This window comes from Bos javanicus, chromosome 29, assembly GCF_032452875.1.
Source record: "Bos javanicus breed banteng chromosome 29, ARS-OSU_banteng_1.0, whole genome shotgun sequence".
NCBI classification, from domain to species: Eukaryota; Metazoa; Chordata; class Mammalia; order Artiodactyla; family Bovidae; genus Bos; species Bos javanicus.
The window spans coordinates 44,001,486-44,015,559 of NC_083896.1; the positions used below are offsets into that span (position 1 = coordinate 44,001,486).

Sequence of the window (14,074 nt, forward strand, 5' to 3'; positions counted from 1 at the left end):
CTCTCTCTCTCTCTCTCTCTCCCTCTGATGCCACTCAGGCGGCCAAAGGGAGTCGGAACAGAAAAGTCTCCTTCAGAGGGTCAAGGAGAGTCTGAACAACCAGTGCTCCAGCGAGGTCACTGAGGGGGTGAGACAGGCTCAGGCCGGAAGACAGTCCCATCCGCAGGGACGCAGCCTAAGCGAGCTCTGGCAGTGGGGGCTGCAGGCGGGTCTGGGAGAGGAGGAGGGGGGCTGTGCAGACCCAGACATGGGAGGTGTCAGCACCGCTCCTCTGTCCATGGGATTCTCCAGGCAAGAATACTGGAGTGGGTTGCCATTTCCTTGTCCAAAAGAGAGGCAGTGGCAGAAGGTCAATATGTAAGATTTGGTGAAGGGGGAGTTCCATGCAATCAAGCACTTACTTTACAAGAGGTTTTCTGCTAGTCACAAGCATCTGATGTCATCATGAAGGGATTTAGTGCTTTTCTAGATATGAGGAGATGCAGGATTGAGACCATGAAATCAGTTCCTGAAAATATCCAATTATCTACAGACCTGCCCTACCAGGGTACAGAGTGCCTCACTCCACCTGGAACTCCCTCCAGGGGTTGAAGGTCAACAGCTGCAGAGCACAGGGTTCAGTCTCCACAGAAGCAGATGGCAAATGGCCTTGTTGTTCAGTCCTTGGCAAAGCTTTTGGCACGTGCCAATTTGTAGTTGACAGTCTGCAACAGGGGGGCTGGCAAGGAGATCTGGAAGCCACTAGTGGGGCAACAGTGGTCAAGGGGGGCAAGACGTGTGGGACCAAGTCCCTCATTCCACAGGCCTTCCCTCTGCTGGGGGCTTGGGGGTGAGGACACAACCGCTCAGGGTGGGGCAGAGAGGACAACTGAATCTGGTCAGCACTTAGGGGCAGGGCTTCAGGGCACAAGGACCATGAACCTGTAAAGGAGCTGGCAGGAGAAGGGCAGAGAGAGCTCCAGGCAGGAGGCCAGCGTGGGCAAGGCTCAGGGATGGCAGGGAGGCGGGTAGAAGGGCTGAGGCACCAAGGGCCTGATGCCCTTTACGTGGCAGGGAGTCCCAAACATCCGGATGCAAGAAACACATTGACAAAGTTATTTCCTGGAGGCATGGCCTGAGGCCCGAGGCCTGGCCTTAGGAACTGGGAGGTGCTCCTGGTTGGAGCTGCCTGGCAGTGGCCAAGAAAGGACTTCAGGAACCCAGAACCTACGTGGCCTGGGACCCCCAGAGGAGGCGTGGGTCACACCTGTGAAAAGCCCTCTCCTAACTTAGCATCCCCTCCTTGCTTTCCTCCCACTTTTCTACACACATGGATCCAAAAAATGAGTGTGAACTGCAGGTGGGCTGGCCCATCTACTCCTCTGTCTTACACACCAGGGTCTGGGAGTATCCACCCCTGGCACCCTCTCCCTGGAATGCCTCCCACCAGCACTGGCTGAGAGACGCGCCCCCTGGTTCCCTTAGCCGCCCAAAAAATGAAAGTGAAAGTCACTTAGTCGTGTCCAACTCTTAGTGACCCCATGGACTACAGTCTGCCAGGCTCCTCTGTCCATGGAATTCTCCAGGCCAGAATACTGGAGTGGGTAGCCATTCCCTTCTGCAGGTGATTTTCCTAACCCAGGAATTGAACCAGGTCTCCCACATTGCAGGCAGATTCTTTACCAGCTGAGCCACCAGGGGAGCCATAAAAAAAAGAGCTTGCCTGCTGAATCACTTCAGTCCTGTCCAATGCCTCCATGGGATCTTCCAGACCCAGGGATCGAACCTGCCTCTCTTATGTCTCCTGCATTAGCAGGGGTGTTCGTTACCACTAGCACCACCTCGGAGGCCCAGCTGGAGCTGCTCAGCAGTGACCAGGGCCACCCTTCATGTGAACTGCTGGTCGGGGGCCACAGGGAGCAACCCTCTCCTTTCTCCTCCTCTCAAGACCTGGGAGTCCAGGGCTGGACAGGCCGCCAGAGCTGGACCTGTAATCGAGCTTGTGGGCCTGCTGCTGACCTGGGAACTCATTTCCTTCCTTCCATCTGTCCAGAAACATCCCAAATATTTACTGAGAGCCTCACAGTGGACAGCAAGCTTTTTGTTGTTCAGTTGCTAAGTTGTGTTCCACTCCTTGCAACCTCATTGTCTGCGGCCTGCCAGGCTTCGCTGTCCTTCACGATCTCCTGGAGTTTGCTCAAATTCATGTTGGTTGAGTCAGTGATGCCATCCAACCATAACCTCCTTTTGCAAAGTGACCTTTACAAAACATAATTGTTAGGGACTTCCCTGTCAGTCCAGTGGTTAAGACTCTGTGCTTTCACTGCAGGGGATACAGGTTCAATCCCTGGTCAGGGAAATAAGATCCTGCATGCTGAGTGACAAAATAACAAAACCAAACCAACGTAAATTGTGTGGTCAACACGTGCCTGGAGGTCTGTTCCATGCCAGAGCCATTTTCAGAGACTGCCGGGCCCAGTGGAGGACAAAACAGAGAGAAACCCCTCCCTTGAGGAGCTCAAGTCCCAGTGGGGGTGGAGTAGGGTAGGATGAAGGTGTTAGTGGCTCAATCATGTCCAACTCTTTGCTACCCCATAGACTGTACCTCTGTCCATGGGATTCTCCAGACAAGAATACTAGAGTGGGTTACCATTCTCTTCTCCAGGGGATCTTCCCCACCCAGGGATAGAATTCAGGTCTTCTGCATTGCAGGCAGATTCTTTACCATCTGAGCCACAGGGAAGGGGTAGGGAGGGGGGGACTCAATGAGAAGGTGACCCCGGCAGAAGCCAGGAGGAGCTGAGTGTGGACTGGGCCAGGCGACCACTGGGTGAAGTGCTTTTAGGCAGGACAGTATTCATCAGAATTATGAAGTAAGAACAGGAAGGCGCGCTGTGAGCGTGTGAGGGCCTGCCAGGGTCATGCTGCAAGGGGGTGCGGGGAGCAGGCTGAAGCCCAGGCTGAGGCCCGCTTCCTGCCAGGGCAGGAGAGGCCAGGGCGGGCTGGGCAGGAGTTCCCGGTTGTGGTTCCTGCTGGGCTGCAGTGAGGCGGGCCAGGGCAGGAAGGGCTCTGGGCCAGTACGCAGTGACTGTGCAGTTCCTCACTCAGGCCCTGGGACCAGGGGCCTCAGGGCTCAGAGGGAAAAGGCCCCCGCCACCGGTCTCCTGTGAGTGGTGAGCCCAAGGTGACCCAGGAGGCCATGGCTCTGGAATTGGACCTGGGGGTGGTGGGGGGCAGGGTTCTGGCACCTTCTCTAATGGCTGCAGCAATACTGTCATCCTGTCCCCATTTGAACCTGAAGTACCACCCCTTTCTCACCCCTCTCCTTCTCCATTTTTGGCCACACTTCACCCCTTATGGGATCCTGGTTCCCTAACCAGAGATGGCACTCGTTCCCCCTGCAGTGGAAGTGAGGAATTCTAACCACTGGACCACCAGGGATGTCCCTCACCCCTCATCCTCTCTTTGCTGGGTCCTTCTCCGGCTGGTGTGTATGCTAGTTAACAATCCAGCTGAGCAGGCTGCGGAACAAGTCGGGGAGGAAACCCTGGCTGTGAGAAAAGACTTGGAACCTGGACTTTGACCCTGAAATCCTGGGCAACACCGGTTGCCCAAGGGGTCCTTCCTAACCTCCTTTCCCCTCCAACCATGAGCTCCAAAGCTGGCTGGCCAGAAGCAGCAGGCTTCAGCCACCCACCCGGGTGTGGCAGACCCATCACTACCCAGCCCCACCCAGGGATCCAAGGTCATCTTGTTTACGCCTGTTTCCTGGAACAGCTTGTTTTGATCTACAGAAATCTGCTGACACACTGGCCGCCTTGCCCCTCCTCCTCTGTCAGGATGGAAGTATTTTTAGCCTTATTTGCAGAGAAAGAGGCAGAACCCAGGTCCCACATTTGTCCACCGTACTGTGAGCACTGCCTTGGCCCCTTAAGGCAGCACAAAGTGGTCCCTGTGTGGCTTTCTACCCTCATCTGAGCTCAAACACGTCCCACATCCCGTTTCCAAAGAAAACTAGCTGTGGAAAAGTCCATGGCCAGGAGAAACAAACCAGGACCCACTGCAACCCTGTCATTTTGTCCTTGAAATGGAGCTGGGCTCCTCCAGACATAAGGGCACAGAGGAGATGGTTCATTCCTTTTGTGCTGGAGTCATCAGATCTGTAGGATCCTAATGCTTTCTGTGTGCCTACTTCCACATACTCCTGCTCTCCTGAAAAAGAAAACCTAAGGTAGTGTGGTCCTGGAATTTGGGAGTATGTGTGAATGAGAAAGGTTATTAGACCAGGTAGAGAGCAGCATCTGGAGAAGGGCATGGCAACCCACTCCAGTATTCTCGCCTGGAGAATTCCATGGACAGAGAAGCCTGGCGGGCTACAGTCCATGGGGTCACAAAGAGTCGGACACGACCGAGAGACTAACACACAGAAAGCAGCAAGCTGAGACATCAAGCAGACACACAGCAGTGACTACATCCTCTCAGGCACCTTGTAGATAAATATAGAGCTGAGCCCACAGCCTGGTACTGTGACTCAGCAGAGAAGGTACTTGCTTGGTATTACACACACCTCTCAGCCTTTCTAGAACATTCTGACATGCAATTCCCTTTTTCCACACTGTTCTTTCAGGTCTAGTCTCCCCAACCCACCTACGGAAATATCAGGACAAGACAGATGAGCCAGACCTTGGGGAAAAGTGAGCTTCCATAATCTTTCCCTGGCTGGAGAGAGCAGCTGAGCTGCCCTGTGAACAAGCCTGGGCTTGCCACATACTCAACCTTCTGGGTCGACGGTCACATGAGCAACAGCAGTTTTCCGAGAACCAGGAAGGGTGCAGCAGCTGGCCCCAGCCCCCACCTAGCAGCTGCAGATGCCATCTTGCAGAGGCTGAGGGGAAAAACCTCCTTCCCCAGTTTTCCCCTTGTTGCCAAGGGAGCCTGTTGTCACAGGTGGGTTTGTTTAGGGTGTGGGTGTTTATCCTGGGAGAAGACTTCCTGGCTGGAGTTGGTCCAAGAGGCCCTTCTCAGTTCTCCTTACTCCTGACCACTGTCCTTCCATCCCATGCGGCAGGGCTGAGAGGACGCCCCGTGGGGGTCTGGGGCTGCGACTCCCCTTACTCTGGTCCCTACATGGGCAAGGGAGGTGCCAGCGACCCTTTCCAAATTCTCACCAGTCCCGCAGGCGCTGCCAGGCCTCGGTGAAGTGGACAGGCGCTCACGGGGTTGCTTTTGCTTCCACTTTGGAAGAGCCACATTGAGGGCCTGCTCCCTGTAGGCAGTCACCGGGAGGTGCCCCCCACAATCATCAGGCAGACTCCCTGAGGCCCATCACAGGTTGTCAAGTAGCTTGGACAAACTAGTTCCCTTCGCACCCCAAATGTTTTCCCTCACCTCCCAACCCCAAAGGAAAGAGGGTTATCTATATCCTTTTAGTCTTGTTGCCATACAATTACACGTTTTGTTTTCTGCACAAACAAGCTCTTGCTTTTCATTACCTCACAACTACCTTTTCCCAGTTAATAGAGAATGAATAATCATAAAGTACTCTAACCCAACAGGCACAACTTTTCTGATGAAATACTTCAAGCCTCCAGGCCCCTGGTAACAGAATAACAAGCGATGACACACGTCCCTCAAGCTACCAAGCAGCAACAGGGGGGCTTAACTTTTTAATCAACGTTTTAAAAATCACAGCGATGTTTCTTAGCCAGAGACACTGAGCACAGCTGTGGGTGCGGTTCTCTAAGAGCCGCCCCGGTGCAGACGTGCTCACAATCCACGACCCCCGCAGGCGGAGCCCTGGCTCCAGCCCGTCGGGCCGCGGGCTTCCCCTCCCCCGCCCCGCTCCCACCCGCAGGCCTCAGCGCTGACGTCACCGGCGCTCACGAGGCCCAGCCGACGCCCGAGGAGTCACGCGCTGCCGCTCCACCCCCACCCCCGCCGCCAGGGAGTGATGCGCCCTCTGCAGAGATCCCTCCGCGGCCGCCGCCTGGAATTTTCCAGACGCTCTGCCGGCGCTTCTTTCGGACTTCTGCTGGGCAGGGGTGACCTGAGGCGACCCCCAGCAGTTCCCTTCGCTTCCAGAGAGCAGCCCCAACCCGCCTCATCCACTCCCCACTCACACCTCCCCTCAAGGAACAGGAAGCCTGCCAACCCTCGGCTCCATCACAGGCTGAGAAGGGGATTCCTCGTCCCCGTTGGAATCCGCCTCCCCCCCAAGGTGACCTTGAGATCTGTCGTCGATCTCAGGAAGCACTTGCTTAGAGGAGTGGGGATAATCGGGGAATTCGAGACCTGCACACTCGGGAAACTGGGAGCCGCCCCGAGTCCTCTACTTGGCCAGGGTCGGGGAGGGACTTTTTTTCTAGTGGCAGTGGAGGAATCGTCCCGTTGAGCAGTGCCCCAGTGACGCGGCCCAGGACTATAAAAGCAAAAGTTGTGGCCTGTCCAGCAGGAGTTAGCGACAGGGAGGGCCGAGGGCCTGGGCTTAGTTGTGGAGGGCGGAGTAGACCAGTTTAGGGTCTTAGGAGACCGATGAGAGAGATGGCAGAGTTAGATGAGCCTGGGGGATTTGGGGTGCCAAGAGAAGGAGGGTTAACGGGCGGACTAGATCTTGGGGAAATTGTGCTGGGGAGAGCTGTGTTGAAAGGGCTCTTAGTAGTCCAGGGGGAAGACGACACCCCAGGCCTGGCTGTCGCAGCTGTCTGCTGGAGAAGGGGAACTTGACCTTCGGGTGGGCGCCGCTCCTGCGTAGGCTGAGCGGCCCCCGGTGCCCTGGTTTGTGTAGGAGGAGGAAGACAGAGACGGAGAGGTGGAGGAGGTTGAGGGTCTTGCCTCCCTTGCTGGAGGCGGAGTTGGTCAGTCGATGCTTTGAAAAGGAGCTGGAAGGCAGGCAGTGGGGTGCAGGGTGGCAGGTGGGCAGGGAGGGCAGGACTTGAACTTGTCAATACCAGCAGCCCCCTTTTTTTCCAGACAAAGGGTTGTGAGCCTGCCTGGGGATGAGGCCTCATGTGGTGGAAGCTGCCCTTAGCTTCGCGGGGCTGACAGCTCTGGCCCAGGGCGGTATGTAAGTCTGGCTCGGCCCGGGACAGGGTCCAGCCAGGCCCAGCCTGGTGAAACCCAGGTCTGGGTGTGAGGGTGGTCTAGGGAGTGAGTGAGGAGGTAAGGTGCCGGTCCAAGCGGTTACTATTATGTCTGGCAGGCGGGAGCTGTAGGCAGACAAAATTGACCCTCACTTTATTTTCCAGGTGGCAGTGCTCCCCTTTGGACTTTTCCTCTAGGTTCTGCGCTAACCTCTTCTGCGAGCTCACTCTGCCCACCCCCCACTCCCCCTCCTCCCCTTCACTCTCTCGAGGTTACCCATTCACTTAAAACATTGCTTCTGGTAATCTGGTAAGACGGGAAAGTTGTTGCCATTGGAGTGGGTATCTTGGTAACCGTCAAGAGGAGAGGCATCCCCTGCTGAGACTCTGGGTGGGCGGGGTGGTGTTGCTTGCCAGTGGAAAGGGTGGGGATTGAATGTGCACCCTTGGGTGGGCCCGCAACGACGGTACCATCTAAAAGCTACGAAAATGCCTCATAGACGGTGGTTTGTTACTGTAGTGTTCATCATGGCGATCTGATGGCACCAGGAGAAATGGAGCCCCTGGCCAGTGTGAGTCGTAGCGGTGCAGGAGGGGAGACCCTGGAGGAAAGAGCCCGCCTAAATTGCTGTCTGCAGAGTGAATTTCCAGAGGCTTAGGAGGAGGAAGTTCTCCAGTGGCATGTTTCCAGGCCTTGCTCAGGAAGCCCTGTATTCAGGAGGCCATCCTTTAAGGTTTTCATGAGCTTATGAGGGGCAGTCTTTAAAAGGCCAAAGCAGATGGAGCCGGGCCGTCAGCAGATGTGTTGCTTTGAGTATTTGATCCGGGAGCAACGATCTCTGGGCACGTGAATGTCAGCAAGCACGTCTCCTGGGTTGGAGGTTTCAGATGCTGCCATCTTCTAAATTGTCTCCTGTCATACTAGTGTGCTACGAACCTTGTTTCCAGAAGACTCTTAAGCTGTAGAACATTTTAACGCTGATGCCACAACACAGATGATGCCTTGTAGATGGAGCTTGCACATGGATCCCAGTGACCCTCATCTACCCACCTGCCTGCCTGTGCTTTTGTCAGAGGAATTCTTAGTGTGATATATAATGTGTGTGTTGGGAAAGCGTTCCAGACTGAAATGCATTAGGCAAATACTTAAATGAAGCCAACTGACTTAAATGAAGCCAACTGGCGAAGTGGGGGTGGGGTGTCATTGTGCTGTGCTAGGTGGGAGGGCGCGATATGGTCATGTCCAGATGGTGATAAAAATGGCAGGTTTCGTTTGGTCACTTCTGCTACCAGAAGGGAATAGTTGGGGTACCAAGAGTAATCTTCTGTTCATCTTGCTCTATATGCTTAATTTATCTTACTTGATTAGATTTCAGAGGAATCTTCGTGTACAAATGGGAGGGCCCTGAGGTGAGGGTTTGGGTGGGAAACAGCCTGGGCTGGGGAGGGTGAGCTGAAGAGAAGGCTGTGATTAGGTGTGGCTTGCGGAGGGTGGGAGGGTAGGGAAAGTGGGTTGAAGGGAATTCTCTGGAGAAAAGATCAGTAGGCAGAGCTCTGGGGAATAGAGCTCAAAGGCAAAGAAAATGCTAGTTAATAGTACATTGTTAATGTTAAATTGTTACTTGAAAAGTTTCTACAATGCTTAAAACTGCTAAGTGTGGGGAAGGAAAAAAGCAAAATTGTTTTGCTTTGCTACAAGAAGGGGAAGACTGAAAAGTTAACTGAAACCTGGATATCAGTCTCTTGAAAGATTGTTAGGGACTTGCATCAGCAGATTAACATCTTTCACTCCTTTGCAAGCTTCTTAAGTGGTTTATCTGAAGGTGTGCAATGTTCAGGGACTAGTTTCAGAAAAGACTTTCAGTACCCTAATTGTGGGCTTTTAAAGTATTTTGAGATTTTGGTACAGGCTTAGATGCCCTCTTCTGGGTTTGTAACATTTTTGTTCACTTGATATTTTGCAGTTGAAAGTTTGAGCAAAGTGAAAACACAATGGTTTTTAAAGGAGTTTTATATGTTACTTCCTGCCTTATAAACATCTTATCTTTTCTTTGTGATGAGTAATTAGTAATAGCCAAAGTGCTTGCTTTTCATCCTCATTGTAACAAGGAGAACTTAAATCGACGATGATCACTCTAATTACTGTAATATTTGGTAGCAAACAATCTATGTACCCTTGCTAAGGTTCCAGTTAATAGTTTACTCCATCTTCAGTTTGAATGTTTGTCTTAGTGAAGGTGGTACTAGAGGGGAAACTTAACCAAAATCAGGTAGGGAAATAAGAGCAAAACTGGGGGCGGGGAGTTTCTTTCCTGGATTATGGTGTTTGTAAACATTTAGGGAAGTATCAGTTTTGTGAGAATACCAGTGACTATCCTGTCCATTTTCCCATTGAATTTCGTTTTGAGAATTTTAAACCCTCAATACTTACGACACGGAATTTTTCTGGGTTCTCTCTTGAATGTTTACAAGTATGTTGATCCGATCTTAACCTGTAACTTGGGCATGTGATACAGTTACTGTCATGAATTTAGAGTATTAGTCATGCGTCTATGGGGAAATATGTTCCGGTAAAAACATTCCGGTAAATATGTTTCTGTTGTGAAACTGAAACTGTAAAAACAGGTGGAAAGGGTTCTTGTACGTTGCTCTGTATGGTAAGAACCAGTCCTTGTTGCATCATGTATGTGACTACTAACACTTTCTTCCCCTTTGCAGCACGAATAAAGGTTTGCGTTCTGGACTCATTAGAATTGCTTGTATTGCTATATTTTTTCAACCCTGATCTTGCCTGTGTATCATGAAGTGAAATGTACCTTCATACTGTAGATTTAGGCTTGGATTCACTAATATAACTCCAGACTGAGCTCGTTGAGCTCGGTGTGGTAACCTCAACAGAACGGGTAGGTCCTGAATGGCCTGCATCCCCAGTGGCAGTTGGGGATGGACTCTGCTGACTGGGAGTGTGTGATGGTTGTGCAAAATGTGATGACAAAGCACAAGCCAACGAAGGTCATTGTCAGGGTGGGGGGACTATTTCCTAACTTCTTGGAATTTTACCCAATTCTATTTCCAAATGATATTGTCAAAAAGGGGATCTCTCTCGATGACTGTAAGCAGCCTAACAAATGGAAAGAACATGTAATATATGTTTGACGTAGTTGTGGTCTTTGGGAGGCTGGAATGTGTCTAGGATTTGGGTTTAAGCACATACTTCTCATTTTACTAAAGAGTTGCGTAAGTGCTGTGCTAAGCAATTTGGAATCCAGGGTGTGTGTTGTGTCTAAGCTGACCCTGTGTCCTGGGCGGGGAGAGCCCAGCAGTGATGCTGTTGTGTGTTCATTGGGGCCCTAAGGTTTTGCTTTGCGCGAGATGAACTTGGAATAGAAACCACCACCCGCCTCTACTGAGAAGGCTTTTATGTCCAAGGGAGTGGAAAGGGGACAGGGACAGGTTGTGCTCTGACCACAGTGAGGGGCTGGGAGAGCAGCTGGGTGTGGCCCCTGCAGAAACTGGAATTAGGTTCCCGCCTGTCCGAGGCTCACAGCTGTCCAGGTTCCAGGATCTTTCCCTGCTTGGCACCTTGTTCTCTAATTTCCCCAGAACAATCGAGGCTTCCTTTCCTACCTTGCCCTTCTTGTTTTTGCTCAGCTCTCTTCTGCCTGCTTTTCCTTTTTTTCAGAACTTATTTTTCCTTTTGTTTTTATACAGTGGTTATCAAACTCAAGGGTAGCTGCTATGAGTGCCTCTGGGTACTGTTACCTAGCGACCGGTGGGCTGATGAAGGGTTTCTCCGCAGGGGTGTAAATGTTCGTCTTTGAAAAGGGACTGTGAGGTGGGCCTGATGGTACAGGAGCAGAGCAGGCAGCTAGAGGCTGTGCCCATGCCCTCCTGGCATCTGCCTTGTCCCAGGGCCCTGCCTGTTCTTTATCCTCTGTTCACAGGTCAGGTGGGATAGGTCAAAGGTATTGATGGTGTTGGTGATCACTGCTGATCAGTTTTTGTCTTCGTACACAGATCTGAATTCAGCCTTCCCTCTGAACTCTGAGAGGCAGTGGATGGTACAATGAAATTCAGTGAATGGGCTTGTAGCATTTAGTAGACAATGGAGACCTGGTGCAGCTAAATGTAATGGGGTATAAAAATAACAAGAGGTGAATTTGGAAGTTCTTTCAAAAAGAAATAGCCGGAGAGGAAGTGTTGGTTTAGGCTCCTTTGTGGGCCCAGACTGGACACCCTGAGAACTGTGGAAATGGCCTGTGTTACAGAAGGGGTTCCTCACCCCCACTTCACTCTCTTGGCTGCCCCTGGTTTGTCTTACTGGTTGTGGCCATGAAGGGACTCCTTGAACCTCTTATGTCAGGGCTAACCTCTTGTGTACTTAAGTTTCTGGAGGAAATGTTAACCTCTGGCCTTGAGCAGTACTTGCTATTGTGCAGTGCTGATATTAAATGAAACGGCAAGACAGGCTTTGGATATTTGTGGTAAATTTTAAATGGTTAACGTGCAAAAATATACAGATGCAGTCTGGAAATGACAAGAGGAAGATAGAAAAATAACCAGAAATAAGAAAGCTGTATTTGGGGAGGGTGGCCTTGACCTTTGGGTGAAGGCAGCTGCTTCTACCCTTGGTCTCCCAAGTAGGATGCCTTCTGCTGAAGGCTCCACCTTCCAGGGCCCCTCAGCGTTGGACCAACATCCCTTTCTTTTAAGTAACTGTTAGTTCTCATGTTGTAAAAGGGTTTATTGTAAAGTTTACAAATAAGAAAATTGATAAAAACAAACTCCTCAGTAATCTTATTGACAATTGTTATTGGCCTCTTTGCTTCTAGAGGTTTGGTTTTTTTTCCTATGCATAGGATATTTATACCTTTTTACACAAAATTGGAATTATACTGTAGATTCTGTTGTGCAACTCTTTTCACTTAGGCATCTTTGTGGTGACATAATGTGCATTGTGTGACTTTATCAATTTAAAATATCTTCATTTAGACAACATGTAAGTTATTTTCCACTTTTTTTTAGTAAGTAATGCTGTGATAACCCTCCTTCTAGCTCAAACTTTATCATACCTGATAGTATTTCTTTGGGGTACATGAATGTATTTCAGCACATGAATTGCCTTTGTCAGACTTCTTACGTCTGAGTTCATGTTGCTAAGTTGCCCTCCTGGGAGGGGTTTTGTAAATAGCATCCTCAATCTTAAGGTAAACCTTGTTGGCCCCGCTTTTTCTCGAACGAGGTAGTTTCACACTAAAAACCTTTGCTTCCGTTTTGGATCCAGCAGCGTTTTTTGTGTGTGAGCCCTGCTAGTGACGCTGAAATCCATGTGTTTCGACATCTGCAGTGTTGTATGTGCGTCCATGTGTGACTTCGTACTTCGAAATGGCTCATTTTTCTATTTTGTAAAAGCACTTATGTATTAATAATGCTTCATTCTGTTTGATGCAAATATTTTCCCAGTTTGTAGATTGCCTTTTCATTTTTCAGTCATACAAAAGTTAGTGTTTCTGAGTCCGTCATTCTTCATGTGGTTTCTGTACTTGTGTTATGTCTAGATCTCTCCCAACCCCAAAGTATGTATCAATCTCTTATTTTGTGACAATTGTATGGTTTCATTTTTTTACATTTAAACGTTCAATCCAACTGGGTTTTATTAGCAGTCGGGGCTGGGGGTGTGTGTGTGTGTATACAAGAGGAGGCCTGGTGCCCGCCCAGAGCCCCCGGGCTTGCTCCTTCCCTGTGGCTGGATGATGGAGTGGCAGAGAGTGCTGTCAGCTGGGAGACTTGTCACAACTGGACAGTTCGCTGAAGACGTGGGGGCAGGTGGCTATTGTGTTAACTGAGCCCACCTGGCACCCCTGGGTGGGGCGGTTCTGGTGCAGACAGACGTGCGGATCTACTCCTGACTGGGAGCAGTTTCTGAGCCTCTCGGGGCTGGTTTTCCTCCAGTGTGAGGTGGGAGAATGGATGTCTGTATTTGGCACGTGGCCGATCCCCACTGAGTGGTGATGGTGATTCCTTCGCCTCCTTTGTGGCCAGCCTAGGTCCAGCCTCTTCCTTCTGGTTCCCACTAGTTCCCCGCCTTCTCTGGGCCTTTCATGTCGTGTAATCCGTGTGCGTGTTCTGGGCTGTTCTGGTTTTCCACCTTAAGTTTGTTTCCATGCAGATTTCCCTGTATCAGCAGAGTCCACAAATAAATGTGTTGGAAGTGCTTTTTCTCAGGAATATTAATAATTCTCCCACAGAAGTCCCATGGAGGACTCTTCTAGAAGCCTGTGAGTGCTCTGAAACTGTTTTTCCACGGAAAGCATAAGCTTGCTGAAGGGGTTCATGACCTCAAGAAAATACCATAATGAACAGTTGCAGTACTTTATCCTGTTGTGCGTATGCTATAAGACATTGAGCCGGTTTCTTAAGTTGTAAACAGCGTTTTAACTGTTTTCAGTTGTGCTAGTATGAGCATCTCTTAAGTTTTGTGAAAATATGTAAATATGTATTGGTAGAAATATATGTATATCCATATCTGTTTTCTAGGGTGGCACAGCCTGGGCACTGAGCATGCATGGTTTTCTAGCTTTTGTCACAGACTCTCAGATACTCTCCAGATACCTTACACTTCCTCTTGTGAGAATATCCATTTCCCTTCATAATTGCTAGCATCAGGTTTTTCTGTTTTATTTATTGCTACTTTCTAAAAAACGAGTGGTAAAATATGCGTAACATGAATTTCACCATCTTAACCATTCTACTGTACAGTTCAGTAGCGTTCAGATAATCTCCAGAACTTTCTCATTTAGTAAAATTGAAACTCTGTACCCATTAAACTCATCCTCTTCTCCCTAACCCTGGGCAACCACCATTCTGCTTCTCTGTTTCTATGAGTTTGAGAACTCTGGGTACCTCGTATTAAGTGGAATCATGTGATATTTGTGTTTTGTGACTGGCTTATTTTATGTAGCATAATGTCCCCTAGGTTCATGCATATTGTACCATGAGTCAAGGTTTTTTTCCTT

General features: G+C 50.2%; 1 long non-coding RNA gene across 2 annotated transcripts in view; it reads left to right on the forward strand.

Moving 5' to 3' along the window:
* Window positions 1-14,074, forward strand: part of LOC133241439 (uncharacterized) — a 27,675-nt gene continuing 13,601 nt past the window's right edge. For both annotated transcript variants that reach the window (XR_009734590.1, XR_009734591.1), the window contains exon 1: window positions 1-14,074. This exon is cut by the window's right edge. This is a non-coding gene — a long non-coding RNA (uncharacterized LOC133241439).